Source organism: Cygnus atratus, chromosome 1 (genome assembly GCF_013377495.2).
Source record: "Cygnus atratus isolate AKBS03 ecotype Queensland, Australia chromosome 1, CAtr_DNAZoo_HiC_assembly, whole genome shotgun sequence".
In the NCBI taxonomy this organism is placed as follows: domain Eukaryota; kingdom Metazoa; phylum Chordata; class Aves; order Anseriformes; family Anatidae; genus Cygnus; species Cygnus atratus.
In genome coordinates, this window is record NC_066362.1 from 208879673 (window position 1) to 208906366 (window position 26694).

A 26694-nucleotide genomic window follows, 5' to 3' on the forward strand; every position below is an offset into this window, starting at 1 on the left:
GGGGGGCGCAGCGGGTCAGAAAGCCCGGGGCTGGCTCCGGGGCATCAGCAGGGCCTGGTGGCTGTGAGCACCATGCCCCACAGCATGCCGGGAGTTGTGGTCTTCGGGCTCCGGGCTTCCGGTCGGCCACTTTGGTTTCCGGAGCTTGCCGGGAAACGTAGTTTCGCGATGCCGCTCGGCCTCCAAGCCGGGAGTGGCACTGGGACAGCTAGGATGGGCAGTTACTTCCTCCACGCCAGTGGAGTGGGGTGCCTTCTCTTGCCGTTCCCGTGTGGTTTTCCGCGCAGCTCCCGCTGCTTCTCTTAACGAGCAGAGAACCTGGGAAGCCGTGCATGCCGTTCCGCTTTTGCGCATGCGCAGAGCAGGCTGACTCGGCGCCGCCGCCGCGTCTGGTGCTACCTGCTGGTCGAACTGCGGTACTGCAGGCGGAGAGGAGCCGCAGTGACGCTTCGCTCTCTGCTCCCATCTGCTGGCGGAACGCGGGTACTGCAGGCAGAGTGGAGACGCGCATGCGCTGTAGCGGAGCGTCTCTCTCTGCTCCCACCTGCTGGCAAGTTATAGGTACTGCAGGTGGAGAAGCGCCGCGCATGCGTTGTAGCAGTGGCCAGGCCTCGTGCCCCCAGCATGGCGTGAGTTGTGGTCTTTGGGATCCGGGCTTCCGGTACACCACGTTGGCTTCCGGGGCACGCCGGGAAATGTAGTTTCACGCTGCTGCTCGGCTTCCAAGTCAGAAGTGGCAAGGAGACAGCTAGGAATGGCAGTTGCTTCCTCTGCACCGGTGGAGCAGTGTCCATTTTCTTACCGTTTCCGTGTGGTTTTCCGCACAGTTTCAGCTGCTTCCTTTAACGAGAAAACGGTTTGAGAAGCCGTGCCTAGTTCCGCGCATGCGCAGAGGCGGCCAGAAAAAAAGTGCCGCCGGCGGCGGGCTGGTGCGCATGCGCAGTAGTGACGCGTCGCCCTATGCCGCCACCTGCTGGTACTGCAGGCGGAACGGCTGGGCAGGGAACGCCCCGGGGGGGCGGGGCGGGACTACAGAGCAGGCGCGGGGCTGGGGGCGCCAGGCTGCAGGTCAGGAAGCCTGGGCTGGGTGTCTGACAGCAGGTGGCGAGCAATTGCATTGTGCATCGCTTGCTTTGTAACATCCCATCAGCAGCAGCAACATCCTTATTATTACTTCCCCGCCTTTTCTGTCCAATTAAACTGTCTTTGTCTGACCTCATGAGCTTTGACAATTTTTTCTTCCCAAGTCTCCCACAGTGCTATTTGCTCTAGCCACTTGCCAGGTTAAGCCAGAACAAGAACACAGATGGGAAAGAGTAGAATGCGCACCACCTCATTTGGCTTTCAAAAATAAACGGACTAACAAGTTACTCTAGTGAATGGTTTGGGGTTGATTGGGCAAGTTCTTTGGACTTAGGGAACTTGTCAGGACTACCAGTCTTCTCTTTCTAATGTTATTTTTAATAATACTCACCACAAACCCTTGTTGAATTTGAAGAAGTTACAGAGAGTTGGCATGTGACGTCTTAGTGTCTCTCTGGAAAGGCGGAATGCGTTTGTGACGAGGTGTGACTCTTTCTGTTATCTCTCATCAAAAACTTCCGCGTAAACGCATTCTTCAGCCTGTTGGATACAGACGCCCTGCAGAGTTGTCTGCCATTCTCACAACAGGGATAGCTGCAGAGGGTACTGAGCGGGAAGGAGATCCAAGCGACAGCTAATGTTGCCACTGAGAGCACCGTGGGATGGGAGCAGCTGGGGACAGGACGCAGAGGGAGAACTCGATGAGAAGGAGCTGCTCTGGAAGGTGGAGGCAGGCAGCGACCCAAGAGGAGCAAAATCAGCAGGGGAAGATGGGGGGGGGGAGGGGGAAGGAGATGTTGGGAGAGGCGGAGCAGCAGACAGGAGTGACTTTTCCATTTCCTGCAAAGGGAGATGATGATGTGAAACCTGTCCAGAAGAAATGCTTGCTGTTTGCAGTTCAGACTGTAAAGCCGCTTGTCTTCCTGAGAACGGCTGCATGCACACGGCGTCACAGGCTGTGAGGGCTCGGGCAAGGATCTCTCTGTGCAAGAGAGATCTCTCCGATTGCAAGGGAGACTAAGGGCCTCTCCATGCAGTCTTTGGGAAAGCCATCATCTACTGGAAGAAAGCCCTGGGGGAGACTTCTCAGATGTAAGAAGCCTTCAATGCATGGGGACCCCTAACTCGTGTGTCGAGCATGCGAGACAAACGTCCGTGGCACAAAGATCGTGGATGACTTCCCAGAGGTAAGCAGCTTTCCCTTTGTTCCCCTGTCCTCTCAGGAGCCCTCCTTACTCTCTTTGCACATGCTTGAGGCCCACAACACTCATTTTCTCCTCTACTTAGCATTCCTAGTCCCTGCATTACCTGCTCTCAACCCTCCTTCCTCCCAAAGAACCTGTGTGCTCTGCTCAGGTCCCTCCTGAGGTCCTGCAGGTCTTTTAAATGTCACTATTTTTTCTCCTGCACCCTTTCAGGGTATCTGTATCCTTTTCAGATCTTGATTGTTTTTTTTTTTATTATTATTTTTGACCCAGCTGCATAGCCTTTTGTTTTCAGATAGCCTACTCAAGTGCCTGATTTCTCCTGTGAGTCGTCATTACATTGAATTGATTTTTTTGGTGTGTAATGTTACCCTACTAGATTATTTCTACCTATGTAAGAAAGATTTGAGCTAATTATAGTCAAAAAAGTTTTAGTTATATACTTGGTCACATTATCTTTTTGATATTAAAAGCTGAAGCAAAAGCACAGGAATTGTTGCTTCTAGTAACACTGCAAGCCGCTGATCTAACGCAGACATTTAACACAGCTGCTGCTCCTCCTGCTCTCTCTGCCTTCCCGTGCTTTGCCCCTCCCCTTTTCCAGGCTATTGGGGCAGGGTGCTGGGCGGGGCCTAATGGTCTATGAGACCCAGGCATCCCATCAGAGAGCTCATTCTGCCTGGGCTGCTTTTAGGGGTAAGTATGTTGATTTTTCCTTCAGTCAGTTGCATTTTTTTTTTTTTTTTTTTTTAGGTAGGTCAGAGTCTATAGGCTGATGCGTTTCAATGTTGAGAGAGGTAAGCCCATCTTTTTGAGGGAGCAACTAGCAGGATCATTTAGAGTAAAGCCATCTGTATAGTAGTAGGTGCCTTTATTGCATACCACTCCAACAAAGGGGCAACCTCTGCCCTAAGTTGTATAAACGCAGAAAGCTGTGTGTTTTGTTGTTGTTTTTTTTTAAGCTTGAACAGCAATGCTGCTCCAGGAAGCCATGCCTATGATTAGAGAAGTTGAGATAAAGGAGGAATAAAATGCAAACAGACCATTATGTATAGGACAGGAAACAGATGTATGGACAATATATTTCAAATAGGACATTGGAGGACAATATATCTCAAACTGGACATTGGAACACAAGATAAAGAAATAATTAGCAAAAACCAGTCCTTGCGGTTAGGAAGAAAGCAAACTCAGCAGAATCCTGACCAAGGGTAAAAAGTACACTGTGAGGAAGACTTACGGCCTTCCTCTCTGAGACCACCACCCACAGCCCGACGACCACTGCCCAGAATTGATGAGAGGATCTGCGCAGACGCAGGACACAAAAAACTAATTAGCATGAGAAGCGAGAGTAGGCGGGGTTAGATAATGAATATGTATAGGCGTTAATAAAATATTCATCACTCTGCTGTATAAATTTGGGATGGCTTTTCACTGCAGGTATGCACGATAGGCGGAGAGATCCGCCGTGCATCCAGCGCTGCAATAAAGAATATACCACTTAAAGAAATTGGACTATCAATCTTTGAATCACCTACCGCTCTGCTTCTGTGCATGTGCAGAGCCGACTGAGAAGCGAGAGCCAAGCAGTGCTGTAGGGCTGGCGCTGCATGTGTGCAGGAGGGCCCCTGGCCATGGCAACATGGCAGCACCCTTCTCCAGAGCAGGAGCCGTGCTGGGCTCTGCTCGGGACGGCATGGTGAGGCACGGTGCCGCAGTGAGGTCGGTGGCCAGGGCTGCCCAGGGATGGTGTGCGGGGCAAGGCGGTTGGGTGGTCAGGGCGCTGAGTGGTTAGCGGCTTCTGGGGAAACAGCCCTTGTGCAGGGCAGGGCGTGCGCTGGAGCAGATGCAACAGGCGGGGGGGGGGGGGGGGGGCTGTGCTGGGCTTTGGGGGTCTGGGGGCGAGGGGGGAAGAGCATCTAGAGGTGGCGGGGGGAGGGGTGCGGAAAGAGAGGGAAGAGGTGGCGGGGGTGTGTGTGCATGGTGGAGTCCCCTCTCGGGTTGGATGGACTGCTCCGTCCCGAGGCATGCTGGGAGCTGTAGTTCTGTGGTGCTGGGCAGCCATGTTGACCCTGGGGTGTGTGGCTGCGGGTGGTCTTTCCGCCAGCTGGGGCCCGGTCATGCACACCGGGAGGTGGTGCAGGTTCCTGCCGGCTGTGTGCGTGGTTGCTGATGGTGAGACAAACGAGAGCCTTTGGCGGTGCTTCCTGGGAGCTTTGGCCTGGGAGGTGCAGTGGCTGGGAGCAGGGGTCTTGCTGCACTTGATTGTCGTACTTTCTCTAAGAGGTTTTTCTTTGCCTGTTTCTGACAATCAGTTCTCTCCTTTTTCTGCGGCTTATCAGGGCAGAAGCAGCTACCTGCCCCTAGGACCCCTGTGGGGTTTGTTGCTGAGCGAAGGTGGCGCACCAGGTGAAATGAGGAAAGCTGCAGCTGACGTACTGCAGTAACAGGTTTCCCAGGAGAATGAGTAGCCTGTCTGTCCTGACTGTGTAGGTAAGTCATAGCAACCTTCAGGTGAACTCCAGGTTTGCTCTTAATCTATCTGTGCCCCAGACCTAAAGGCTTAATGGAATTTGCAGAACTGCAAATTGCTCGGTGCTGGGAAGCAGAAAGGAAAACTGTGCGCCTGTGAAGTTGTAGTAATTTTTTAAACTAGAATTAATTGACCTGTCAAACTCTTTTTGTTACTTATTCTTTTGTACAGGAGCCTAAGCTTTGTCCCACTTCAGCTTTAAGGACTTTCTAGTGTGCTAGTTGTGGTTGGTAAAGAAAGACTTGTGAGAAAATTTCTTTCTACCTGTACAGCTATCTACTTATTATGTCTGAAGGGTTTTGCTTGAACTGCGTGCAACAAAAGAGGCCTAAGGCCCGTATTGAACAGCAAGAGAAAGCAAAACTCCAGGTAAGTGCTGGCTGTTGCAAAGTTGATTGGGAATTGAGTGGCTGGGGGTCTTTCCAACAGAACTCGGTATGCAGACAGAAATGTGACCAAGGTCCTTGCCTGTCTTCTGATGAAGCTGTGGTATTTGTAATTTGTGACCCGTAACTGTATGGAGTTGCTAAATCATTAAGGGATAATAGAGACATCCCTGGTTCAGCTTCTACCACGGTCATTGCAGCATTTGTTGATACACTGCTGGGCTCTTCCTGTAAAGATATATATCTGGGGGTGTGTTATCCCAAGGATGCTGATGTTCGCTGTCATGGGTAAAGCGGAAGACTTTGTGGCTAGGGAAGAATGTCGTGGACATGTTACTGCTCTCTCTGTTGCATGTGAATTTGATCAGTTGGGTTTAGCTGTTAATGACTGGAAGAAATCTTGGAAAAGTGAGTATTATCCTTCTCTTTAAATTCACCTTTTAAAGTATTCTTTCTGCAGACTCCTGTCCGTGGTTTAGGTACTTGATTTGCATGAAACAGACCCAGACTTTTCTATTCAAGTGTCCAGATTGAAATTACCTGTAGTCATAGAACAAGAATTATAAATGATGCTTGGCAGATTAAAATCTCTTGGTTTCTACGAAGGTTAAGTTGCCAAAATGAATAGGAAGTAGCCTAAATTTCAGTAAAGACGTTGAATAAAAGGTCCTTTTCTCGATAGGAAAAGAGCTTTGCAAAACAAACTCTGTTTCCAATAGGGCTCCCTATGTACTAGTTCACTAATTGTAGGCTTTGAATGGTCCCCTCGGGTACAATATTGCACAAATGTTGTGCTGCAGACAGTACCTTAGCTTACTTTCCGTCACATCCTGGGTTGCTTGTACTTGCAGAAAATTTACTTCAGCGTCAAATAAACACACAGGGAAACATCCCCAACTCATGCCAGTAGGACAATCCCCTTATGGCTGGTAAAATCCAAAAACTGTATGATGCTTTGAAGAACTTACCTATTGAGGAGAAGGGCTATGTCCTGTAAGGCAACAGATTTTTGAGATTGGTTCCTGCCCCCCCCCCCATGCATTTAGAAGGAGGCAGTCCCTAAGCCAATGCAATCTAAATGCATTTAAACTGTAGATTGTTATTTCCATAAAATACAAATTAATGTATTTTTTAAATTGAGGCTCGTGTGTGTTTGGCTTGTCCCAATAACTGGTGTAGTTATCGGTACAAGTATTTTTTGGTCACGTGACCAATGTTGGATTTGTCCCTTGGTAAAGGACTGCATCCCGTATGTTCAGCTTTTCTTCCTTACCATGTCTTATTTATTCTTTTCTGAAAGAAAGTGTGAATTTTTCATTGATCTCTTTGTGAGGATATCAAATAAGGTTGCAGTAAATATGTATAAGCAAGTAGGCTACAGTGTGTACTGGACAGTATTAGAGTACTGTTCTGCTAGCAGTGGAGAGCCAGATGAACATATCCACAGTAAGGGCTTGTTCTGCCTCAAGTTGAATGGAAAGATTCTGATGTTAAGTGTTAAGCATCCCAGGGAATGTTTGTAGGACTGTTTTTATATGATAAAAGTTCAGATGGTTGTCAATGAATGGGATTTTGTTTGCCTCTTTTAGATAGCTATTCCTACTGAAGATCACATCAATTACAAAATGTAACCATGTGGTTTATACATTTTGTAGCATCTGTAGCAAAATAAACAGGCAGATGAATAAATTAGCAGGTACAAATACATATTATTCTATAGATAAGATTAAATAACGTGCAGTTACTTCTCTGTTTTATCTTTCAAAGCATGTTCTTGCTGAGTGCCTGAGCTTTTTGCTCACGTTATTGAGGAAAGGAATGGCTGTGCTTCTTCCCCCTTCCCCCTTCTTTTTTTTTCTGCTCTTCCTTGTTAACAGGGACTTAAAATGGTTTTCTCAGATGTACAGATGAAAATTTAAAAAAATGCTAATGGTCAACACTGACGGAATTGGGTGACATTTTCAAGGTAAAGAGTGAAGAACGTGGAAATTTCTAGTATGTTAATGTTACTCTGTTAACAGAACTGATGTACTAGCTGCTTAATATTTCTATTTTTTTTGTTTCCCTTTAAGGATGCTCCACAAAGGCTTTTGTGGACACATTGTGTATCTTTTCTGTTCTTCCACTATTCATTTCTTATGAAAGATTACTATGAAATACAAAGGCTGTGGACAACCATCTACCGTTGTTGCAGATGCACCCCTGTGCATTCTCTTGGTTGGGCGACAGCTGAGCCTCCAGATCCTTACAGAGGAGGAAGCCAGGGGAGAGAGCGAGCGAGAAGCGTCTGAACCGTGAAATCCTCCTGGCGGCGCCCAGAGTGGGAGCTGTGGTAAGTGCCAGGCCCCTGGGGCTGTGTCCCCCCCTGTTCTGCATCCCAGGCTGCCTTTGCTCCCCTTTGCATCTGCCACCCCTCCCTGTCCCCCATCTCCTCTTAGCCTGTCCATCTCTTTGGCCTGCTTTGCATTCCTCTTCCCTGTCCTGCTTGTTTGCTCTCCGCATGGCCCGCTTCCCATGTGCATGTTTTACTGCGTCCTGCTCCCTGTCCTTTTTCCTCTGTGTTGCTGCCTTTCCCAGGTTCGTTCTTCTCTCTGTCCTGCTCCCCTCCCCAACTTCCCCCTTCCTCTCTCTGCTCATCCTAGGCTTTTCCTTCTCTGTCCTTGTTGTTCTTTTCCCCACTTTGTCTGTTGTTCCGTCTTTCTCAATTACACACCAACTCCCCCCTGCTAATGTTTCACTACCCGCATCTGCCCTGCTCTTTGCTCTTGTGGTCCTTCCGCACCTTGTCCTACCCATCTGCATGTCTCTGTCCCATGGCCTCTGCCATCGTGCCATCAAGCCCTCTGTCCAGCTTGCTCACCTTTTTCTTTCTGTGCCTCTGTCCTTCTCCCCTTCCCTTGACGCTCTTTTGCCGTCTCAGCCCTGCTCCACACTGCTCTCTCCTTTCTCGTCTCTGTCCCATTCTGAGACTCCTCAGTCTCAGTGCTCTGGTGTTCTCCTCCCCCTGCCCACTCCCTCTGAGAACTTCTCAGTTCTCCATCTCTCAGTCCTGTTGCCCCAGCAGTATTTGATTCTTCTCAATCTTTCTTTCCTGCTTCTTAGGTTCTTCACCAAGAGGGTTGTTGCACACTGGAACAGGCTCCAGGGACACAGTCACAGCACCAAGCCTGTCAGAGTTCAAGAAGCGCTTGGACTGTGCACTTAGTCATATGGTCTGAATTTTTGGGTAGACCTGCGTGCTGTGAGGAGTTGGACTCGATGATCCTTATGGGTCCTTTCCAACTCGGGATATTCTATGATTGTATGATTTTATTTCTCTCTCAATTTCTTTCTGTCAGTTTTTTCCCACTTTGTCTGCCTCTGCTTTTCTGTGTTGTTGCATCCCGTTCCACTCCACTGTTTCGATTGCGCTTCCTTGCTCTCTACCCCTCTATTTCAGTCCATCTGTTGTGCTCCCTGTCCCCTTTCCCAGTCCAACCCTATGTCCCTGTGCTGGCCTTTCTCTGCATCCCACACCCATCATGATTCTCTCTCTCCCTCTTTCTCGTGCCTCCCCCCCTCCATTCCTCTGTCCCAGTTCCTGTCCCTTTCCTCGTATCCCTTTGCTTGCTTTTCTGTGTCACTCTGTCCTGCTTCCCCTGCCCCTGGTGTTCCCTGATACACCTCTTCCTGTGTTTAGTCTCGCTTCTGGTCCCTCTCTGTTCTGCTTCCTGTCCTTGTCTTTTCTGTCTGTCTCTCACTGTGCTGTTCCCTATTTCCTCCTGATCATCCCTGTCCTGCTCCCTATGTGGTTCTGTCCCTCTGCCCTGCTGGTTCTCTGTCTACTTTCTCTCTTCCTGCTTGTGTCCTTTTCCTTTGCCCTTCCTCCTTCTGTGCTTCAGAGCACATGGCTGCAGGAGGCAACTATTCCCTGCGGGATGGATGGACAGAGGGAGTGATGCTGCTCGATGCTGGAGCCCTGTGCCCTCCCCCCCAGGGGAAGGGGAGAACATATGGGCAGAGAACCCTGCCACAGCCTCCCTCTGGGGAGTCCTGCGCATGAGTTAATAAAGAGTTTGCTTTCTGGCTTGCGCTGCTGTCTGTGTTTGTGGCTGTGGGTAAGTGGCCATCCCTGTGGCGGTGGGTGCAGGTTCCATAGTGGGGTGGGTGGGAAAAAGGTGCGGAGGCTGGTCCCTAGTTCCTGGAGCAGGGCCCCAGCTGATTCTGTGGGGGCTGATGGATGTGGACTGCTCCTTGGTGTGTGGGGGCCATCTTCCCAGGCAGCTGCAGGCTGTTGGGGCAGGGGAGTGTGGGGGGGGAAGTGAAGGCAGCAGAGGGGTAGCTCTGTGCTGTCTCTGCTCCCTGGGCTGGGTGTGCTGGGGCTGGTCTGCATGGATGGAGTGGTTGGCAAGTGTGGCCAGGGCTGCTTCTGGTTGTGGGGGAGAGGTGAGGGTGTTGGGGAGGCTGGGACAGGGAAAGCATCTGGCGTGCTTTGGCGGAACCGCGGGATGCGGGTGTGGGGCTGGCCGCGGGGGTAGGGTCAGGTTAGAAAGCCCGGGGGAGCCGCAGGGTCAGGTGGCTGTGAGCGCCGTGCCCCGCAGCATGCCGGGAGTTGTGGGCTTTGGGCTACGAGCTTCCGGTCAGCCACGTCGGTTTCCACGGCAAGCTGGGAAATGTAGTTTCACATTGCCGCTCAGCTTTCAAGCCTGGGGTGGCACGTGCGCAGTTCGGAAGGGCAGTTCCTCCCGCGTTACTGGAGCGGGGTGCCTTTTCTTACCGTTTTCGTGTGGTGTTCCTCGTGGTTCTCGCTGCTTCCCTTAACAAGCAAACGGTCTCGGAAGCCGTTGCTGCAGTTCTGATTCCGCGTATGAGCAGAGAAGGCTGGCGGGCGCCGGGACGCTATCTGGTGCCACCTGCTGGCCGAAGACCGGTACTGCAGGCAGAGAGGCGCCACAGCGGCGTGTCGCTCTCTGCTCCCACCTGCTGGACAGAAATAGGTACTGCAAGCAGAAAAGTTAAGCGCATGCGCAGAAGCGGTCCATCGCTCTCTGCTGCCGCCTGCTGGAGAAGAATCAGTACCGCAGGAGGAGATGCTTTGCGCATGCGCAGTAGCTGTGGCCAGCCGTCATGCCCCACAGCATGCCGGGAGTTGCCGTCTTTGGGCTCTGGGCTTCCGATCGGCAATGCTGGTTCATGGGGCATGCCGGGAAATGTAGCTTTGCGTTATTGCTCGGCCTCCAAGCCAGGAATGGGACGTTGCTCTGGGCAGTTACTTCCTCCCCTAGACAGTGTGGTGTGCATTTTTTCTGCTGTTTTTGAGTGGGTACTGCAGGTTGAGCCGCGCCGCGCATGCGCTGCGGCGCCCTCTGCCGCCACCTGCTGGTGAAATGTGGGTAATGCAGGCTGAGCAGCACCACGAATGCGCGTTTTTTTTCCTGCGAGTGATGTTACTATATTGAATTTTTGGGGGGGGCGTGTAATCTGTTATGCTCCTAGATTTTTCTTCCTGTGTAAAAGAAGGGTTTGAGCTAATTCCAGTTGAAAAAGTTTCATTTACTTGCTTGGTCATATTGTCCTCTCAATATTCAAAGCTGAAGCAAAAGCACAGGGATTTATGCTTCTAGAAACACCCCACTTCTCGTCTGCACTCTGCATGCTGTTGAGCTAAGCTAGAAAAAAAAAAACAAACAACAAAACCAAACACCACAGCTGCTGCTCCTCCTATTGTCTTTCTACTTTCTTGTGTTTTGCCTCTCCCCCTTCCCAAATGATTGGGTTTGGGTGCTGGGTGGGGCCTAATGGTATATGAGCCCCAGGTATGCAATCAGGGAGCTCATTCTGCCTGGGCTGCTCTTTGGCGTAAGAGCTTTGTTTTTCCTTTAGTCGGTTGCAGGGTTCTTTAGGTGGGTGAGAGTCTATGGACTGATGCGTTTCCAAGTAGAGACTGGTACACGCTTCTTCTTGAGGTAACAACTAGTAGGATCTGTTAGAGTAAACCAATCTATATAGTAGTAGGTGCCTTTATTGCATGCATCTCCACTTCAGGTGAGTAATTGTTATAGCACGTTTATGGATAGGTTGTCAATGTTACTTTGTGTGTTTGCTTTGTCATTCTAGGTCCCTTATGATTTTTGCAGGACTACAGGGCAGATGCTATGTAGTATGCTAAATGCATACTTCTATACATTTATGGCCTTCTGGCATTTTTGGACTGCGGGAGGCTGCTAGGTCTACCCGTGTGTTTTTTTTTTTTTTTTTGGGTGGCTGCCAGTTCAACCTATTTTTTTTTTTTTTTAAGGGGGCGGCTGCCAGGTCTACCCGGCAGCCAGTGAGGGCGGAAGCAGCCATGTGAATGGCAGGGAACCGAGGGCGGAAGTAACGGCAGGGCGTGCCTTCACTGAGGGCCAAAGCGGCTCCGTGATTGGCTGGACCATGAGGGCGGATGTAGCGTCAGGGCGAGACTTCACTGAGGGCAGAAACACTCCGTCATTGGCTGGGAACCGAGGGCGGAAGTGACGTCAGGGCATGCGTTCCCTGAGGGCGGAAATGCTCCGTGATTAGCTGGGAGTAACACAGGGCGGAAGTGGCATCACAGCATGCATTCTTTGAGGGCGGAAACACTCCATGACTGGCTGGGATGAACCCGGGGCGGACGTGACGTCAGGGTAAGCATTCGATGAGGGCGGAAACACCTCGAGATTGGCTGGTGGAACCCAGGGCGGAAATGACGTCACTGTGTGCATTCATGAGGGCGGAAGCACTCCCTGATTGGCTGGAGGAACTCAGGGCGGAAGTGGCGTCAGGGCGTGCCTTCAGGAGGGCGGAAACACTCCGTGATTGGCTCGGAGGAACGCAGGGCGGGGGTGGCGTGCAGGGTTTGTCGGCACTGAGGGCAGAAGCGGTCGGGCCAGGCCAGGCTGGGACGCCGAGGCGCGGTGCCGCAACGAGGTTGGTGGTCGGTGCCGCCCCAGGGCGGGCGGGGCCGGGCCGGGCCGGGAGGGGGCGAGGTGGCGGGCGGTCGGCGGCTTCTGCGGAAACGGCCCTTGTGCGGGGCGGGGGCGGCGCCGTGCCGGACCGGACCGGGCGTGCAGCAGGGTCTGCGCTGCGCGGGGATTTGGGGGGCTGGGGGAGAGGGGGGCGGAGCGGCGGGGGGCGGCGCGGGGGGGTGGGCAGTTGTGTGCGCTTGGCCGACTCCCCTCTGGGTTGGATGGACTGCTCCGTCCCGAGGCATGCTGGGAGCTGTAGTTCTGTGGTGCGTGTTATAAATTACTCTCAGTCGGAAGAATTTGAATTAAGTCGATCAACTTATTGAGTAAGCGATCAGCAAGCAAAACAGCGCTGGGCGGCCGGGGGAACTCGTGCTCCTCCAAGCGGCGCGCAACTCCCCCCCCCTTGCAGTCCGTTTTTATTATTCAGTTCTTCTGGGTTCCGCTGCGTCAGTTGTTGCTAGGGGGTCGTCCTGTCCCAGTCACTTCTGTCCCTCTGGTGGTCGCACGGATGAAGACAGCCATCCTTCTCTTCCTTATTCGGTTGTATTAGTCCTTGAGACAGGGGAGTATGTTACCGATTTAGCAACCTATTATTTACACAATGTTCTCTCCGCCATGGACCTGAGATATCCTGTCTCTGGGAAATGTCTCAGCATTCCAGCCACTGTTTGAATAACTCCCTTCGTTCCTTTAATGTAGCAAAATAATGAACAAACATTCTTGCCGTCTATCACAATCCCTCCTTTTTCTTTTAGTTACTCATTTTGTTCATTAATTCTATGTATGCCTGGTGGCTGGGTATTAAAGCTTCTGCGTCCTCATCTGTATTTACAGATTCATATTTAGTACGAATAAGCATCAAATGCGCTGACTCTAAACGACTTTTTACAAGTGCAATTACCTTATTAAAAATACATGGTCCAAAGGTTAATCCTAGCACTAACATCAATAGTGGTCCTGCTACTTTTGACAGTAAGGTTGTAAGCCAAGGTGAATAATTAAACGAAGACTCGTACCAATTCTGTCCAGCTTCATTTTCTCGTTTTCTCTTTTCCAATCCTTCTCTAAGTTTTGCCATTGTGTCTCGTACTACCCCAGTATGATCTGCATATACACAACACTCTTCTTTTAAGGCTGCACATAGCCCACCTTGTTGTAAAAATACCAGATCTATCCCTCTGCGATTTTGTAAAACAACTTCTGATAATGACCTTACAGATTTTTCTAGGGCAGTAATGGATCGTTCAATTCGGGTTAAATCCTCATCCACAGCCACGCGCAGGGAGGTAAATTCTTGGCTTTGTTTAACTAAGGAGGCAACTCCAGTACCTACCCCAGTACCTCCTAAAATTATCAACGTAGCCAGGGTTACAGCCGTAATTGGTTCTCTCTTTTTTAAATGGTAATCCATTACTGTATGTTGTGTATATACATATTCCTCAGAATGGTACAGAATTCTTGGTACAATTATTACCTGTACACAGAAATTTTTAGATATATTAAAAAGCTTAAGCGATAAGAAAGGAGTAACACCCACCGACGAACAGATCCATCTAGTATTATTCGCTGGTATTAACCATCCTCCTTTGTCTAATTGTGTAACATTTTCTATAATACCACATAGATGGAGCTTCGTACTAGGGACCGTACCTATACACCTGCCACCCCCGGTTACTTGTGTTAACGTTATTCCTATGTCCCTTCCCCAATTACATTGCGGAGGGTCGGCTTCGTTCGAACGGGTGATCTCCCCCAGATCTCCAATAGCATCGTAATATGGAGGCCTTATATCAAGGCATAACCAGCAAGGTTTGAGCACATTTGGATTTGTTCGGTTTAACAATTGGTAACTAGCGTTCATAATTCTCCATGTTATTCCCAGTCATCCCTTCATTTCCCACTTCGTACTCTGAATCCGTAGATTTGCTAGTAGTCTTTTCCTTTTTTATATAGAATATACCTCCCCTGTCAGTCCCGCTTTCATAAAATCTGATTCCCCATTGTTGTCCTAAAATCCATCTTTGGTCGTCTGGCTGAGTTACATTGATGTACAAAAAGCTGCAATTTCCTGGGATAGTCCTTCCTGTTGGCAGATGAACCCCATTCATCCTACCTAATTGCATAGTATGTCTATAACGGCGTGTACATCCCAATGGTCCATATCCTACCCTCAGGTATTGATCTCCACCAGTTTCCCAATTTGTGGCAATAGTTTCACATCCCCAGTAAGCACAATAGTATTGATTTGGGTAATTACAATATGTTTTCCCGGGGTTAGAGCGTGGGCATAAATAAAAACTCGATTGATTAAAACACCTACGGGTCCAATCGTGGCCCCACGTCACCAGATCACATAGTGAGACTTTGAAGCTGGGGCTTCCAGTTGTGGTTATTTGCTGAATAACGTAGTGATCTTCCCATCTACTTAGGCTCCATTTGAAGGGTTCGTGAGGGTGTGCAGATACAGTGGAGACTATTGTACCCATTACTATGTATTGCAAAAAGTGGCCAGAGCCCATTTTTCAGAGTACTTTACCTAACTACATGATTCCCCACCGTTTCACTCTCTGCCTTGCTTGTCAGTTCGGTTGCAACGAACTACAAGATATAGGTTCTTTTCGGCAGCAGTAGTGTTCTTCAGGGGATTTTCTCTGTAACGACAACCTTTCTCCGATCAAGGTCCCTATTCCCTCTTTTTACAATACATAGCAACACATAGGTAGTTAAATTATACTTATCGGGTTCGTTTCAACGTGAGCTTTAAGTCATCAGGGCCTGCAACCGCTTTCCATTCGCTTGTCCGGATCGGTCCTTTCACACGACTGGCATGCGTCCACCCCCTCTCAGCCGTCCGGATAGGCATGTCTGTAGTGAGTAAGACAACATAGGGGCCTTCCCATTGGGGCGTTAAAGACATTTCCTTCCATGTCTTAATTAGAACCCTGTCCCCAGGTTGTATTCTATGAAGTGCTATATCTAACGTGGGACGCTGTGCCACTAATCCTTTTGCCTGCAACTCCCTTCGTCGATTCATAAGCTGTATTAAATAGGGTTTTAATTGGATATCTTGTACTTGGGGATGATCGGGTGGCATTTCTAAATCGTAAGGCATACCATACAACATTTCGAAAGCTGAGACTCCGACATCGGCTCGGGGCTGCGTTCGTATATTTAACAAAGCAAGTGGCAAACATTTCACCCAAGAGGTTTTTGTCTCCATCACAAGCTTTGTTAGTTGTCTTTTAATTTCCCCGTTCATTCGCTCTACCTTCCCAGAACTTTGAGGGTGCCACGGAGTATGATATTCCCAACTTGTTCCCAGAGCTTTCATAGTCTCGCGGGACACTTTTGACACAAAGTGAGGACCTCGGTCAGAATCAATTGTTTCTGTAATCCCATACCTCGGAATAATATTTTCTAATAATATTTTCACCATGGTGTGGGCCGTTGCCCTCGCTGTTGGGAAAGCTTCAACAAAGTGCGTGAGATGGTCTACAATTACCAACAAATATTTGTACCTCCCTACTTTTGGGAGTTCTGTGAAATCTAATTGGACTTTGGCAAAAGGTCGGTGTGCCAATTCCCGACCTCCTAATACCCTTTTTCTCATATGCCGGGCGTTCACTCTTTTACAGAGAAGGCAGTCATTGACAACTCGTTTCGCTACATTATATATTCCAATACACATATATTTAGTAGCAAATTGATCTACTAATGCCTGAGTTCCCCAATGAGTGTTTTCATGAAACCTCCGTAGCACTCTCAAAGCTGCAGATTTAGGAAGCATCTCTCGTCCGTGAGGCAATACCCATTTACCTTCATCTGTCTCTTTTATACCCATTTGAGTCATCTTATCCTTTTCTAGCAGTGTAAAACAGAACAATGCATATATAGGTCCGTGCAAGTAGCAATGCGTATCACACTATACCATTGATCATCGGGATGTAAATGACTTAACAGGGTATGGGGATTAGCTGCTACCGGAAATCTAGTTACTGTTCTCTTATTAATTTCTCTTAAATCATGAACCAATCGATATTTACCATCTTTTTTCTTCACTGGTAAAATTGGGGTATTAAAGGGGGACGTACAGGGTTCTAACAACCCCTGCTGTAGCAATCTCTCGATCTCAGGTTTTAACCCTCGTCTGCCTTCCTCAGACAGGGGGTATTGCTTTATTCGTATCGGTACACCTGGGTCGGTTATAGTTACCTTGAAAGGTGTAATCTTTAATCTCCCTACACTTTCTGGGGTATACCAAATCTCAGGGTTTATATCCTGCTCATCTTCTACTCTAAGGGGGCACAATTTAACCTTTAATTCCTTATCTACTACTTCCAGACTTATACCTAACTCTATTATCAAATCCCTACCTAACAAATTATAATCTGCCTCAGGTACTAAAAGTAAAGACCCTATTCCCAGTTTCGAATGTGATTCAATCAGCACCTCCTTTATAACGGGGACACCAAACGGTTCCCCTTTTGCTCCAATTACTTGTACCTTCTCCTTCGATATTTTACAACCCCGAGGCAGAACTTGTACCGTAGATCTTTCAGCACCTGTATCTATAAGAAATTCCACCTCCTCTTGCTGGGGACCTACTTTCAATTTTATCAAGGGCTCACTCTTTTTCTGGGTCCCCAGCAAATAGAGCCCCTGACACCCCTAATCTTCCTTATACATCCTCAATCCTCTGTCGGCATTCCCTTTTCATGTGACCTTTCTTATTACAATAAAAACAGGTCATATCCCTCAGTCTCCGATCAGACAGTTTATCTTTTCCCACCAGCCTCTGATGACTCCCTCCGGACCCCGTTTTATACTAATTTCTCTTCTGTCCTTCCCTGACCGCTGCCACCATCGTTCGCACCTGCTTTCTCTCCTTCTCATCTTCCCTCCTAACAAACACCTTCTGTGCCTCTCTTAGCAATTCATCCAAACCACGATCCTGCCAACCTTCTATCTTCTCTAATTTCCTTCTAATATCCGTCCAGGATTTCGCTACAAATTGAGTTTTCAACAGGGCCTCTCCAACAGGAGTCCCCGGATCCACCCCTGAATACAGCTGCAGGCTTTTACGTAGCCTCTCAAGCCATTCCGTCGGAGTTTCATCCCTTTTCTGTTGTTCGCTAAAGGCTCTGTTAATGTTTTGACCTCTTGGGACTGATTCCCTAATTCCTTGTATAATAATAGTTCTCAAATCTTGCATGTGACCGCAGTGTACGGGGTCCTGATTATTCCAATTAGGTCTCTGCAGTGGCCATTTAAGATCTGCAGCTGGGCCTTGTTGATGCTGTTGATCCCAGATTCGCATCCCTGCTCTCCTAATCATTCCCCTCTCTTCCAAAGTAAATAAAATCCCCAATATAGATTGCACCTCCTCCCAAGTATACACGTTGGGCCCCAGGAATTGATCTACTCGTTCCGCCACCCCAAGAGGGTCTTCCAATAAATTCCCCATTTCCTTTTTAAAATCACGGACATCCCCGGAATTAATGGGGACTGCCACATAACCCATTTCAGGTTGCGGGCCTCCCATAGATATTTCTCTCAACGGGTAAAGCCCCCCCACACTCTCAGATTTCTGTTTCCTCGTTCGGCTCCTAGTTACTGGTCCTTGGATAATTGGATCAGCCTCACGGTCCGATTCCCCTGAGGACTGTGAGCTAGTGGGCCCTGGAGGGGCTGTGGGCACAATATAAGGAGGTGGTGATGTCGGGATCTCCAATTCCCGATTCTTTTTCTTACGTTTTTCCTCCCCTCCTTTTTCTTTTAAAGGATACAAGTTAACTTGATTCCCCGAGCCAATCCAAAAGCTCGCATATTCGCTCTCCTCCTGACAAAAAGGTTCTTTTGTGTTTACATAAGCGTTTAAGGCTTGGCAAACCCAGTCTTCAAATGATCCAAATATGGGCCAATAAAGGTTGTCACCTTGAATTTGTCTACCCCCCGAGACTTCAACACAGTAATGAATCATTTTTACTTCATTCTTTCCCCGCCTAGAAGGGGAATCGCTCCAATTCTTAATCATTAACCCCAGCGGGCTTTCCGGGGGAATAGGGGGAAATCTAACCCCACCCATGGGATCAGAAGGCTTACTCTTCTTCTGTCCCATCTTCCGGAGCACCTTCACACACACACACAACCGCTTCCCCCTGGTCGTGGCCCAGTCCCTCGCGGGATGTGGGAACCGCACTACTGAGGGGTCCGCACTCGCTTCGTCCGCAACTGGACGTCTCACACAGGCACACTCCGGGATCACCAACCCCAACCGAACGGATAACCGGCCTATACTTACCCACCCCGTGGGTCTTCATTCGGCCTTCGTGCACAAAGATTACCTATGGGTTTTGCCGGCTTTATTTGCTTGCTGCCCAAATTTAGGGTTCGTCGGTAAAGGTTTCGAATGGGAAGAATCCCGGCGAAGGCCGCCGAAATCGGCGGGGCGCCCCCTTCAACGAGTCCTCCCAGTCAAATTGCCTTTATCCAAGTCTCGGCACCAAATTGTTATAAATTACTCTCAGTCGGAAGAATTTGAATTAAGTCAATCAATTTATTGAGTAAGCGATCAGCAAGCAAAACAGGGCTGGGCGGCCGGGGAAACTCGTGCTCCTCCAAGCGGCGCGCAACTCCCCCCCCCCTTGCAAACATTCTTGCCGTCTATCACAGTGCGCGGCCGGTCTTTCCCTGAGCCGGGGCCAGGCCGTGCGCGCCAGGAGGCGCAGGTTGCTGCTGGCTGCGAACGCGGTTGCCGGCGGTGAGGAGAGCGAGAGCCTTCGGTGGTGCCTCCCCGGAGCATCGGGCTGGGAGGGGTGGGGGGTTTGGCGGCCGGGCGCGGGTCCTCGCTGCGCTTGATCGTTGGGCTGCGCCTCGGAGGTTTTCCTCTCCCTGCGTGCTGACAGCCGGCTCTCTCCTTTTTCTGCGGCTCACCAGGGCAGAAGCAGCTCCCCGCCGCTAGGACCCCTGTGGGGTTTGTTGCCGAGCGAAGGTGGCGCACCAGCTAAACCGAGGAAAGCTGCAGCTGGTGTGCTGCAGTCGCAGGTTTCCCAGGAGAAAGAGCAGCCCGACTGTCCAGGTAAGTCACAGCAACCTTTGGGTGAAACCGAGGCGTGCTCGTAAACTTCCTGCAGCCCAGGCTCAAAGGCTTAATCGAATTTGCAGAAGCGCGAACTGCTTAGAGCGCAAAGGAACGCCGCGTAGTGCCTGCCAAGTTGTAGTAGCTTCTTAGACCTAGAATGAATTGGCCTGTCAAGCTCTGTCTCTTTGTTGCTCAGTCTTTGGTATGAGAAGCTAAACTTTGTCCCGCCTCAGCTTTCAGAGTTGTCCTAGAAATAAACCGGTGCTTGCGGGGCTTTCCAGAACGCTGGTTGTGGTCGGTCAAGACAGACATGAGAGGCAATTCCTGTCTGTCTGTCTGTCTATTAGTTGTGTCCCAAGAGTTTTGCTTGAACTGTGTGCAATAAAAGAGGCCTTTGGCCCGTACTGAGCAGCGAGAGAAAGCAAAACTCCAGGTAAGTGCTGGCCATGGCAAAGTTGCTTGGGAATTGAGCGGCTGGGGGTCTTTCCAGCAGAACTCGGTGCGCAGACAGAAACGTGACCTTCGAGGTCCCTGTCTGTCTTGCGTTGAAGCTGTGGTATTTGACCCATAACTGTATGGAGTTGCTAAATCCTAGAGGGGATGATAGAGTGGTCCCTGGTTCAGCCTTTTTTGCCACAGTCATTGCAGAAATTTTCGAAAAGTGAGTATTATCCTTCTGTTTAAATTCACCTTTTAAAATATTCTTTCTGCAGACTCCTGTCTGTGGTTTAGGTACTTGATTTGCGTGAAACAGAGCCAGACTTTCCTATTAACTAGCGCCCCGATTGAAATTCCCTGTCGTCGGAGAACAAGAACTATAAATGATGCTTGGCAGTTTAAAATCTCTTGGCTTCTATGAAGGCTAACTTGCCAAAGCGAATAGGAAGTAGCCTAAAGTTCAGTAAAGACGCTGAATAGAAAAGGTCCTCTTCTTGATGGGAAAAGAGCTTCGCAGAACATGAGCTCTGTTTCCCGTAGGGCTCCCTACTTACCCACCCATTCAGAGATTATTGCAGGCTTTGACTGGTCCCCTCAGGTCCAATATCGCACAAGCGTTGTGCTGCAGACAGTACCTTAGCTTACTTTCCATGTCGTGCTGTGTTACTTCTACCCACAGAAGACTTAATTCAGTGTCAAATAAACCCCGTGCAAAGCGTCCCTGACTCATGCCAGTGGGACCATCCCGTTGTGGCTGGTAAAATCCAGGAACAGGACGATGCTTGGAAGAACGTAACCTATGGAGGAGCAGGCAACAGTCTCCTGTTAGGCAACAGGTTTTCGAGACTGGTTTCCCCACCCCCTTGTGCATTTTGAAGGAGGCAGCCCCTAAGCTGATGCAATCCAACTGCATCTAAGCTGTAGGTTGTTACTTCCATAAACTATAAAGGAACTTAACGTGTTTTTTTTTCTTTTTTTCTTTTTTTTTTAAATCGAGGCTGTTGTGCGTGCATTTGGCTTGTCCCGATGGCTGGTGTAGATGATCGCTCATGTGCCCCAAAGCTCTTGTGCTGGTGTTGGATCTGCCCCTCGGTAAAGGACCGCATCCCGTGTGTTCAGCTTTTCTTCCTTACCGTGTCGTATGCATGTATTTATTTACTTTTGTGAAAGAAAGGGTAGATTTTTCATGGGTCTCTCTGTGAGCGTATCGAACCAGGCCACAGTAAATACGCGTATTCAAGTAGGCTGCAGCGCGTACTGGACAGTATCAGAGTACTACCCTGCTAGCAGTGGAGAGCCAGGTGAAGGTGTCCAGGGTAAGGGCTTGTTCTGCCTCAAGTTGAATGGAAAGTTTCTGAAGTTGAGCATCGCGGGGGATGTTTGTAGGGCTGTTGTTAGACGATAAAAGTTCAGATGGCTGTCGATGAAGGGGATTTTGTTAGCTCTTTTAGATAGCTATTCCTACCGAAGATCACATCGGTTACAAAAGGTAGTAGTAACCTTGCAGTCTCTACGTTCTGTAGTGTCTGTAGCAAAATAAACTGGCAGATGAATAAATGAGCAGGTACAAATACATGTGACTCTACAGCTGAGATTAAATAACGTGCAGTTTCTTCTGTGTTTTGTCTTTCAAAGCACGTTGTTACCGAGCGCCTGAGCTTTTTGCTCGCGTTACCAAGGAAAGCAATGGCTGCGCTTCTTTGCCCCTCATCCCTCTCTTTTTTTTTTTTCTCTCCTCTTCTCCCTTGATGACAAGGACTCGAAATGTTTTCCTCAGATGTCCACGTGAAAATTTAAAAAAAAAAAAAAAGTGACGGTGAACACTGACAGAATTGGGTGACTTTTTCAAGGTAGAGGGCAAAGAACGTGGAAATTTCTAGTATGTTAATGTTACTCTGTTAACAGAACCAACGTACATGCCGCTTGCTGTTCCTAGTTTTTTGGTTTGGTTTTCCTTTCAGTAGTCTCCCCAAAGGCTTTTCTGGACACGTTGTGTATCTTTTCTGTTCTTCCAGGATTCATTCATCAGGAAAGACGACCATGAAATCCGAGGACTGTGGACAAACATCTACCAGATGGTTGTTGCAGTTGCCTTTGGTCACGTCATTCGTCCTTTTAACTTGCCCTTTCCTTTATCTTGAGTTGAATTTTTCTTGCAGCGCTATGTTTGCAGTGATAACATTGCTGCCGAGGTGTTTTTTGACTAAAAATGATCTTAGCTGTAGTAGTGAATTCAGAGTGTGGCTTTGTGTAATGACTCCCATGATCACAACTTTTTTTTTTCCTTTGTCACAGATAGGAGAAAAGCTCTTTCCAGAGAGATGGAGAAGGAATTAATTATACCTCTGCCTCATCCTGTGAGACCAGAAGACAGTGAGTGACTAACTGTAAGCTGCGATTCTCAGGAGTCGCATGGCTAAGAGTCTCGGGTTCCTTCTCTGCCTGCCCCCCAGGGCCTTAGGCATGGGAAATCTTAGGCTTAATGTTTTTCCCTATGAAATACTGTCGTCTTAAGGGGCATAGCTGACTAACTGTTACGGTTCTGGTCGGATTCAGGGTACTGAACTATCACGGTCACGGATTCACCTAAATAATGTAGCACACCCTCGCTCTAGTCGCATTCAATGAGAACTGTCAGGGCTAGGAACAGTGCACTGAACAGCAATTTATTACAGCAACAAGGACACAGGTTCTTTGGATCGCCAGCGTTAAATTCACTGTCTGCGAAAGCAAGCGAGCACGCATGAAATACACAGGTACTCGTCCTGGCTGTTAACGCATTAAAAGGCACAAAGACTTTAGAGATTTCTAAGTTTACAAGGAGATACCTGGTACAACCAAGCATTCAAATATTACCCCACGGCGTCCCAGTGCGGGGGGAAGAGAGGCTCAGCCCATCGACTGATCCCAGAAGTCAGAAAGGTATCCTTCGTGATGGTATCTTCCCTAACATCCCCTTTCACTTAAGACAGTTCACATTATTTTCTCTTCTTTAGGTGGGGCTTGAGTGACTCTCGTCAGGCATACCTTGGTTATGGTTGGTGAAAAGTTTTCTTGCTTTCATTTAAAGGTACAGGGGTCTGAGAAATTCAGAGCGCGTGATCAGTGGGGGGCGGTCGCACCTTGGAGGCACGGAGCTTTTGGGATGGAGGTGTGTTTTGGTAATATGATGATACTAGAATGAGCAAAAGTTCCCTAGAGTACAGTGTTTTGTTAAAAATATGACAGGTTGTTGGCTCAGGGTAGGTAGCAAATGTGCAGCTTATCGGTCTCAGTGTGCACAAGGGCATCGGGTCCCCAGCTGGTCGCAGAGCCTAGCCGTGGTGTTTCCACTCCCCTTTACGCTCCGTCCCGTTCCTTAGAGTCAGCACACTGACTAGTGCGATAGCATGTAAAGTTGGAGGCCTAGGGAACGCTGAGGTAGCGCAGCTGCCCTCCACCCTGAAAGCTTCTTCAATGCTGTACACTTTCTTTAAAAGGTGAATATGTTTAATTTGCCTAGTTACTTCAGGCAATTGCTCCACAACAACCCAAAGCAGCGATAGTGAGAAGCCCACTTCCAGCATCCACTCCCTACGCAGGAACAGACAGACAGATGGACGCCGCTCTTTGCCTTGCCCGCCAGGGGAAGGGGAGAACGACAGGGCAGGGAGCCCCACCGCAGCCCCCCTCCTGGGAGTCCTGCACAGCAGTTTAATAAAGTTTGCTTTCTGGCCCGTGCCCCCTTTGGTGGTTGCTGCCCCGGGAAGTGGCTGTCGGCATCTGTGTGTGGGTGCAGGTTCCGTAGCAGGGTGGGTGTAGAGGGGGCAGGGGCTGGGGGGGGGTGTGGCCCAGTATCCGTCAGCTGCTGGATGCTGACAACCCCTTGGAGTGTGGGGCCAGCCCTGCTGGGTGGGGGGGCAGCTGCCTATTGTGGGACTGGGAGGGCAGCTTGGTGCTGTCTTTGCTCCCCGGGCCCTGGGGGACTGCTCTGTGTGGCGGGGGCTGCTTGCAGAAGCGCAAGTGGGGGGGGGGGGGGGGGGGGTGGTTCCCGGCAGGACTCCCAGGGCAGGGGAGGGTGTCGGGAAGGCCGCGTGCCACGGGATTGGTGTCTGGGGCAGGGAAAGCCCAGGTGGGGATGGCACGGGGTGGCAGGCACGGGTCCGCAGGTGCTGGGCTGCAGGTTGGGAAGCCTGGGGCTGGCTCCGTGGTGTCTGCAGTGTCAACCCGCCAGGAACACCATTCCCACAGCAAGCTGGGAGTTGTGGTCATTGGGCTCTGAGCTTCCCATTGCCCACGTTGGGTTCATTATTATTATCTCCCTGCCTTTTTTAGCCTGATAAAAAATGTAGTGTTTCAGCTTGCCGCCATTCAGCTTCCCAGCCGTGAGCAGCACATTGCTCAAGGCAGATACTTCCTCCCTGAGGCGGCGTGGGGTGCAAATTCCTGCTGTTTTCGTTTGTGCTTTTTCTGGGAAAATGGTCTGGGAAATCGTCCCTGCTGACCTCGGGGCGCCCGCTGCCGGGGAAAAGGGGGTACTGCAGGCGGCGCGGGGCCGCGCATGCGCGATGGCGCCGCTGGGGGCCCTCTGTCGCCACCTGCCGGGGAAAAGTGAGTACTGCAGGCGGCGCTAGGCAGCGCATGCGCGGTGGTGCCGCTGGGCGCCCTCTGCCGCCACCTGTCGGGGAAAAGCGGGTACTGCAGGCGGCGGGGCGCCGCGCATACGCGTTTTTTTTCCTGCGAGTGATGTTATTACATTGATTTTGTTTTTGGGGTGTAATCTGTTATGCTGCTAGATTTTTCTTCCTGTGTAGAAGAAAGGTTGAGCTAATTCCAGTTAGCTTCAGTAACTTGCTTTCTCATATTGTCATTTCAATATTCAAAGCTGAAGCAAAAGCATTGGTATTGTTGCTTCTAGAGAGACACTAGTTCTCCTGTCTGCACTCTGCATGCTGTTCAGATAAGCCAGAAAAAAATAAAGGAAAAGAAAAACAGCTGCTGCTCCTCCCGCTCTCTTTCTACTTTCTTGTGCTTTGCCCCTCCCCTTTCCCAGGTGATTAGGTTTGGGTTCCAGGCAGAGCTTAATGGTAATTGAGTCACAGGCATCCCATCAGAGAGCTCATTCTGCCTGGGCTGCACTTTGGGGTAAGTGCTTTGGTTTTCCTTCAGTCAGTTGCACGGGTCTTTAGGTGGTTCAGAGTCTATGGACTGATGCGTTTCCAAGTAGAGATCGGTACGTCCTTCTTTTTGAGGTAACAACTAGTAGGATCTGTTAGAGGCAGTTCTGCGGAGAGCTGACAGAGGGCCCGAGACTGATTAAAGAGGCAGGATCCATGAAGTAGTGGGGAAGGGAAGAAGGTAGGCACTCCGGGTTTAGGAATTGATCTGGTAACTCTGTGCAGAGACCAAGGTAAGAAATATTAAGTATTGCCTTGGGGGTCGGGTGAGACGCCATGTGATGTGTGATTGAGACATACTTTTGTACGAAGCGAGTGTGGAGAGTCCTGATCCGCGGTTCCGTAGCTCCGCGAGGGGTGTGGCCAGAGACAGCTGAAGTGTGAGACAAGAGAGAGAAAGGAAGAGTCTCGGGAAATTTGGTGTATGCTAGCCCTTGCACGGTAAAGTGCTTGGCAGTACACTCCCATTTTCCAGAATCGGAACGTTAGTGTGTGGTACCCTGCAGGAGGGAAATTTCTGTAGCAGCACACTGACAAGGGCTAGGAAAAATGGGAAATATGAGTTCCAGGGTACAGGGAGATATCCCTGGGGGAGTGCCTACCGACAGGTCTTCCTGAAGAATGATAAGAAATTGGAAAAATAATATCAAAATCAGAGGAGGTGATAAAATAAAGGAGAAAAAAAAAAAAAGTTAAATATTGTGTATCAGTCAGGACAAAAGAACCAATTAAGGAAACAGCAGTATTTTGGCCAAAATACGGGTCTGATGAAAATTCAGGCTTTATATGTAAACAATAAGATTCCATTTTCAGAGAAGGAGCCAAGTTACGCTCCCTATAATCCTAAGATTGCACTGGTGGTAGCAGCAGTCGCTCCAGGAAGGGAGACAGGGACTGTAATTAACACTGTCCCTAGAGAAGGAGCGTACTCTAGGCTCTGGCAAGAATTAGAACAAGGTAGATGAGATACTGAGAATTTTGCCTTCCCTGATACTAACAGTACTAACACTAACTGTGTATCCTCTTAGGTGAACTCCCCCTCTCCTTACCAGCAGAGAGGTTAGGAGTTTTAAGGAGGAGACAAAGTCTTTAGCTGAGCACCCCAACAGGCTAGCTGAACTATTAGACCAGTTCCTAGGACCTAACTTACACTCTCGAGGGGGAATTATGTCTATAAGTATGTTGTTTACAGGGAAAGAAATAGGAATGATCAGGAGGAGAGCTGCTATACAAAAATGGGAGAGAGCTCATCCTCCAGGACCAGGGGTAATACCGGCAGGGCAGAAATAACCACTTGCCGATCCTGGTTGGAATAATAATAATGCACAACACAGAAATCATATGAGAGATTTGGGGTCAGAATGAGAAAGTACTCGTGGATGAATCCCAAGGACCTGGTATCCCAAGGTCTCTTGAAAGTTCATTTTGTGATTAAAGCCTGGCAAGATACACAGAAAAAGCTCCAGAAGGTGGGGGGATGTAGTGAACAGTCACTGTGGGGGGCCCTCCTGTGGGAGGCCCTGGAGGTGTATATTGGGAGGGGAGATGAGAAGGAAAAGCAGAGAGCGAAACTAATGGTATTGACAGTGTAGCAGGTAGTGAGGCGGAGGGTTGGAGAAAGAGGAAGAAAATCTTCAGGGGGAGTCAGGGCCAGGATGGAAAGGAGAGGAAGAGAGATGAAGGAATGGCAGGCAAGGAAAGCTCAGGGACAGGCTTTGAAGCGTGGCCAGGCTAGCCACTTCAAATAGGAATATCTGGAGTGGAAGAAGGAGGAGAGAAGGAAAATGGGAAAATACAGGCTGGAGAAAGATAGTGTTAAAAAGGGTTTTTGAAGGTGTTAAAGG

General features: G+C 49.4%; 2 long non-coding RNA genes across 5 annotated transcripts; both read left to right on the plus strand.

Moving 5' to 3' along the window:
- Window positions 1-1909: 1909 nt before the first annotated feature.
- On the plus strand, window positions 1910-9291 carry LOC118259746 (uncharacterized). 2 transcript variants are annotated; one of them, XR_004782099.1, is made up of 7 exons: window positions 1910-2270; window positions 3042-4010; window positions 4631-4781; window positions 5094-5190; window positions 7107-7173; window positions 7280-7539; window positions 8310-9291. It is a non-coding gene; the product is annotated as an uncharacterized LOC118259746 (long non-coding RNA). The 2 variants fall into 2 exon arrangements; XR_007708226.1 differs by lacking the exons at window positions 1910-2270; window positions 3042-4010 and adding an exon at window positions 4352-4463 and having other exon boundaries at window positions 5094-7173.
- Window positions 9292-12006: 2715 nt separating this feature from the next.
- LOC118259745 (uncharacterized) lies at window positions 12007-25618 on the plus strand. Of its 3 annotated transcripts, none has more exons than XR_007708227.1 (5): window positions 12007-12134; window positions 19112-19253; window positions 20692-20833; window positions 21990-22616; window positions 22691-23386. It is a non-coding gene; the product is annotated as an uncharacterized LOC118259745 (long non-coding RNA). The 3 variants fall into 3 exon arrangements; XR_004782097.2 differs by having other exon boundaries at window positions 20692-20786; XR_004782096.2 differs by lacking the exon at window positions 20692-20833 and having other exon boundaries at window positions 22691-25618.
- The last annotated feature ends 1076 nt before the right edge of the window (window positions 25619-26694 follow it).